The following is a 6,848-nucleotide window of genomic DNA, read 5'->3' on the forward strand; positions in this document are numbered from 1 at the left end:
AGCTCAACGAAGTGGCTTATCACGTGGACATAGCAGCAAAATACGGTTATCTAAAGAACACGACGATGCGCGTGCTACGTGTGCAGTGTCGTTCATCCCTGTAATCTGCGCTCCTTCGACGGAGGAGGAACAGCAGGAAGTGCACGAGCTCTCCGCCTGAAGCCCCCTCGTGACTGCGCGCACCTCCACGCACGCATTGGCATCTCGCTCCTGGGACAGACTCGCCATCACACGCAATGTCCCGTCGAGGCAGATCAGAATGGAATCGTTGCGAGTGGGACCCCCCCCCCCCCCCCCCGTGGCCCGGCTTTCAGGATGAGCCCTGCAGTAGAGGTCGCAACCGGGTACCCAATACCCGTACCCTACCCGATACCCGGCTACCCGTTTGCGACCCTGGTGCGGCCGGGTACGGGTACGGGTAGACCGTGAGTCACTGGTGAGTAACTGTTTGTCACTCATTTCCCAACGTCTTGTCTCTTCTCACAATTCAAGTTCCTAGAATCAACCCACCCGCGCCTGCAACATGGCTTCATCCCAGGGGTCGCAATCAGGTACCCGATACCCGTAACCTACCCGTACCCGGCCGGGTACGGGTACCCGTTTGCGACCCTGGTGCGGCCGGGTACGGGTAATGATCCTTATCAAAACCCGTTTGCGACCTCTGCCCTGCAGTAAGTCGCCGTGGCCACCACGCGGCGCCTCGCCCTAGGAGCGGTGGCGCTGTGATAGGGATAAACTCGTACACCCAACAGAATCACCGATCAGAGATTTGCCCCCCCCCACCCACTCACCCCCCGACATGATGTGGCAGCGAGTGAGCGTGCCTCTGGCCGAAGGGGCCGTGTCTTTGCCCAAACATGGTGTTGGGGATCGTAAATCGAGATTGATTGTATGGATTCCGCTCAGCCAATCCAACGAAAACAAACATTCAAAAATGCCGGGTTCATCGTAATTTGAGGGTTGATAGCTGTGTCGATTGATTGCCAATCGATCCATGGATCAAGTTATCATGTGACACCCCCCCCCCCTTCATTCGATTGGCTAATATCAGCAAGATCGGTGATTCCATCGCAGTCCGCTTTTATTGTTACCACGGCCCGAGAGGAAGCCGAATAAACAATGAGGAGAGTCGTGACGCGCGCATACAGCCCAGCCTTCTATGTTTGTTGTTGTACCAGGTTAAGGCCCACTGAGCGATACAGCTATTTTCCAGAAGCAACCTGGTTATCACAAGTGGGAGCTCAACGTAGTGGCTTATTTGGAAATTTAAAGCAACCAAATAAACTAACAAACGCACTCTATGTCTCTAGACGTGGAGGGGAACAACACTGGGGGAATCAGAGAAACATCCTCGCGATTGTCTGGAGGTGGAATTGGTGGATCACAGTGAGATCATGCGCGAAAATGACAAATTGAGAACATAACCACGCTCTAAAGTCGGCGTCGATAACTTTGTTTTTTAGTACCGAGCGGCGCTGGAAGGACGAGTGGTGGTCGCGAATTGCTGAGGAAATAGAAACTGCTTCAACAAATCACTCTTTAACTCCATCAACAAAGTAACTTGCAGCACCACACATATCACCATCCTAAGGGAAAGAACGGAAACTCTATCTCCGACCCCCCAAAACAGGTTCGCATGTTTTGCTGAGCATTTCTGTGAGGTCTTTGGGGGAGGGGAAACCCTTCAGCCAGAAAAACATCCCGTGGCACGGTGCAATTGACCCTGCTGGTGCTGCTGTGCCTCAAATATTGGAGGAAGTCGCCACTCCTTGTGAGTGGTTGTCTGATGTGCACAGTGGGGACCACAGCTGGTGCATTTGCCAGTCATCTCAGTCAGGCAACCCATGGCACCTCCTGCCAGCGGGCCTTCGACATTTAACGTGGCCTCAATGTGCACCTAGCCTGGCATAAGCGCCGCGACATAGTTGTGCCATGTGATATGTGGTGTGGTAGTATGCAGACTGTTTGGTGTAGCTATATGTACAATACATGTAATGCGATGTTTCTATAGAGTATTCATATCGTGTGTGTACGTTGCTTATACCTTTAACGTAGCGTGTGTACGTAGCGTGAGGCGTATGTGTTCACAGTATGGTGTGTGTGTGTGTGCAGCGTGCTGTGTATGTTGTGGGATGTACGTAACTTAAGTGTGTCAAGCAGTGTAGTGATGTGGGTTGAATAGACGAGCTGTGTGAATTGTTATTTATTCACAGGGTACGGCCACTGACATTCAAACGTGTTCATCGGTGTATTGATTTGCGCAGAGTAATCATGTTCATGGTACAAGTCGTTCTTGAGAATAACCGACTTAAAATCAAAGGGAAAGCCGTAAGATTACACTCACGCCTCCACAGCTGTAGCTGATGCGATGATAATAATCCACGGGTAGCGAAAGGACTTGTTTATATGTGGGAAGGCACCAAGGTTGCTGGAGAAATCCTCACGCGCACGCGGGGAACACACTCCACCGTCACAACGTTTTGCTCTAACCCTACTTTCTGTACTGCCTCATACCCCAGCAACTCCGCGGATGGGCGTATGACACACGGCTCTCAACGCGTTTACAAACCACATTCACAATCAGGCACGAGAGTTATCTTATCCAAACACACGCACACACCAGCAGGACAGGTCGGCAAGCAAGCAGACGTAACTGGTTATATATATACAAGTACAGTAATTATATAGAGATAATGATGATGATGTGTGCGACAGGGCCTGAGTCAGGATGTCTTTGCCCTCCGGGAAACACACAAGTATACATAAAAAAATCATGTTTTAAAATTAAGCTTGAAAATGTCCAGCACTGTTCATCAGCGCACACGAACCAGAAACTAAACTACTGCATTTAATTTTACCAGGTCAAGCCCACTGCGCTGTTCGCTTTTTTCTCACAGGCAACCTGGCCACAAGTCATTACTCATCGGAGTGGCGTATATCATACGTGGGGATTCATAGTCGCGGCCAAATAATGTCGACGCACGTTTATAATTGCGGAGAGCAAAACCGGAGGACCCAGAGAAAAAATGGACGCGACCATTACGGGGAGAGAAAACACGCGGACTCCCTCTGTACACGAGTCAGGGTCTGGAATAAAACCCGTGGCCAAGTGCACATCGGTGAAGGCTGGGTTCGTGTCTGGCGTTTGTGCGGGCGGCTCTGCTGCCGTGACTCATGGTCCCAATGTGAGCGGCGTCGTCGGCATATACCACGGGCAGCTGCGCTTTTGCGTACGTGTAGCAGCGGCGCCAGCGACAATGTGTTTGCATTCTAGATTTTAAACTTTCGTGACTGCAAGGATTCATATTCTTAGGTTTTTTCGGTAAAGTCAGGTAGGTGAAAAACATTCAAATTCATAAAAGTAAAATAAAAATAAAATAAAAATAAAAATCACGACGTTTCTGAGGCAACACAAGCTTCCGTCTTCAGGTGGAACCGTCACAGCACGATAGCTGTATCAAGTAAATGAGAAATTACAAGAGATACCACTCCGTATATATAATGGTTGAGGGGGGGAGGGGGGGATGCAGGCGGTGTAACTGCACGGGGCTCACGGGCCGAATGCGTCCGTCCAGCAGGTTCCGAAGACGGTGACGCGCTGGATATCCACCTACTTTATTCCGTACAGCAAGGCCCATTCCAACCACTCGACGTCACTGGGCCATGACGTTTCGCGATAATGCCCAATCGCGGGCCACGCAACATCGAAAGCGCAAAACGTGGCGTGCGCATTTTTAAAATTTTGTCCACCACGAAGCCAGCAGCTTACAGATTTAATCATCGCACATGCAGTCTGCGTTGAGAGAGCGCGTGAGAAAGCGTGAGAGTGCTCGTGCGATGATCGTTGTCTTGCGTTACGTAACATGCATCACCCCCATTTTCATACTCTGCATGATGTGGATGATGGGCCATTAAACGATTGCGGTGTAGACTCCCGTTTCCACTTAATGTAAGGCATCCATCAGATTTGACTGGAATAGACCAGGCCACTTGTTCCCATGATATACTGAAATATACATACTGCGATAGGCATACAAATTGGCTTTTCTGTAACAGTGTTTTCATCAAGGAGATAATTACGCTCATATGTGGACGTATTTTTGATCCAATCCAGATCATGGTCCGCAGCCAGTGTGACTGTAATCCGCATCAGTCGTTTGAGACAATCACGGCTTTACAAAGAGGTCGTTCAGTATTCTTTGGCTTTTTCAGTAAAGTCACGTAGGTAAAAAATAATAAAAATGAAAACAACTAAATTAAATCACAACTTTTAAGAGAGCTGTTCAGAGAAACAGCTCTCTTGTTCTTCTTGGTTCTTTCGGTAAAGTCACGTGACTTTACCGAAAGAACCAAGAAGATGAATCCCTGCAGTCACGAAAGCTTTAAATCGAAAGCTCTCTTGTTGTTGCTCTAAAGTATTTTGCTGTGGCGGTTCCACCTGAAGACGGAGGCTTGTGTTGCTTCCGAAACGGTCGTGATTTAATTTAGTTGTTTTCATTTTTATTATTTTTCACCTACGTGACTTTACCGAAAAACCAAAGAGTATGGATACTTGCAGTCACAAAAACTTCAAATCTAGGTCGTTCAGTCTCAGTGCGCCACCACCACAGTCGAAACCTTAAACCAACGTGGGCAGATTTCAACTGGGCTCACTTTCTATCGATTTAGTTAAATTCGCTACCAAACAAAATACGGAAATACTATCTAATGCTCATCTAAAACCCGTGAACTATCCATTACATACAAAGTCATTATGCATTGATGTAAATCATTGCTGGGAATAACGTATCAACAGACGTCCGTTCTATCACTGCATGCAAATGGAAGCTCTGAGTCATCTGCCTATTGGGGTTTCCAATACAAAATTATCCAGCGGCAAAGCAAGACAAATCTGGACTATTAAATGCTAGCCAATGAACAGCGCCTAACGTTTGCTGTTTTACAACATCGCATGTATTAGTTGTGGGATTAAGAACCACACAGAACTCGCACAACTCAAACACACAGTACAGATTCTTGCCCGCGGCGTTCTAAAGCGTCACATGAATGCAGAGGGCATCTCCCCAGTAGAAGCTACGGCTCCCTCGTTGTTGATGTACCGAGGCAGTCACAAAGACAATGCTTTTATAGAATGATGTAGCTGAGCAAATAATGGACCGAGTGAGTGATTACGCACAGCACTTGGAGCTTCTCCACTTACAGAGAATCCCACCACCTGCCGCCCCGTGCACCCACCCAGCTCGCTGGCCCGAGCGTGGAATTACAGCCGGGAAACTGAAACACAACGTTGAGTTTTATTCGATTTATTTCGTGGACTTTTGCGTCGCTTTTTTTTGCGCGTGCAATACGAGATACGAGATATGCACGCACCCCAAGAAGGAGTGCGGAGGGGATTGCCCGCCATGGTGAATTGTCGGGGAGATCTTATGCAGTCAGCGTTGGGCCACAACGGTGACTTGTTTGCCGGGATTAATCCTGTTGTGTGGGTTCTATTTGTCGGCACAATACCCCGCCTCCACATTCGTCTTACACAACGCCGCGCGACAATAAACGCCGCTCAAAGAGCTCAAGATTTACAGATGAGTTGTTGCAAACACGTGTTGTACGTCATCCGTCTGACCCTGGCAAGCGTTAGGAATAATGTTTGCGTGTACTGGTTGTTGAACATCTATCGCAAAGTACGTCGCCAACCGTGCTAGTCGAAGGACAAGACTAAACGCAAAAAGCAGTTCTAAAGAATTGAGTTTTGAGTCTAGGTTTGAAAGATTTAGATAATGTTTAATGACTTGAAAAATGTATGTTTGATCGAATCGACATTCTCAGAGGTACCGGCTCTAGGGCTCCAGCAAAGTATTTCTGAATTATATTCTTGGTTCTTTCGGTAAAGTCACGTAGAAGGGAAATAATAAAATAATAAAAATACAAAACAATAAATATTCTCACGACGTTTCGACTGCAACACAAGCAATCATCATCAGGTAATTGATGAAAAAATCTCACCTGATGATGATTGCTTGTGTTGCAGTCGAAACGTCGTGAGAATTTTTATTGTTTGATATTTTTATTATTTTATTATTTCCCTTCTACGTGACTTTACCGAAAGAACCAAGAATATGAATCCCTGCAGTCACGAAAGCTTTAAATCATTTCTGAATTGTTTCAGCCATGTGGCCGTCTGATGCATTGTCCTATATTAATTTTTACTTCTTCAAACAACACAAACGATGCCTTCACCCAAACGTGACGGCATAATTGTGTCTCATTCAACGCAATGCAATCCCCTCCCCTTGGAGGACATCGCAGTACATTCCGTCTAAAGTTGGCAATTTAATGACATCGACGCAGCGATTAAACGCAACCGTCGTCAGTGCTTGCACTGGCTGATGTAGCGCCCTCTGTATCCACCAGATGGAGACGATAGTATCTGCAACACGGGGACAAGTATTCAATCATAATTTTTTTTGCGGAAATGTACATTCCCTGCTCTCCGGGAAAAAAAAAACATAGTAAAAAATAAAGATAATGCAGGAAAATAACTTGTTTGAAGTTTAGCAGGGTGTTATGAAACGTGTTAGTCTCAAATTGGTGTTCGGTGGCGTGTTACATGACATTGATTTAACTATCCGCTTTGGCAATGTTGAACATTTTATTATTATTATTATTATTTTGTGTGTTGTGTGGAAATGTATTATGTACAGGAAGCGTTAGGTACTGGCGCTCTGATCACATTATACTGACATTTACTGCCGCGTGATGTGTGAAGTGCATATTGTTGACGCAAAACGTTGTTACAAATTGGAAAAAAAAACAAAATAACATCCTAATAGCCATGATTCGAAATCGCATTG

The sequence above is a fragment of the Lethenteron reissneri genome, chromosome 29, assembly GCF_015708825.2.
Source record: "Lethenteron reissneri isolate LAM-NWPU_2019-01 chromosome 29, ASM1570882v1, whole genome shotgun sequence".
NCBI classification, from domain to species: Eukaryota; Metazoa; Chordata; class Hyperoartia; order Petromyzontiformes; family Petromyzontidae; genus Lethenteron; species Lethenteron reissneri.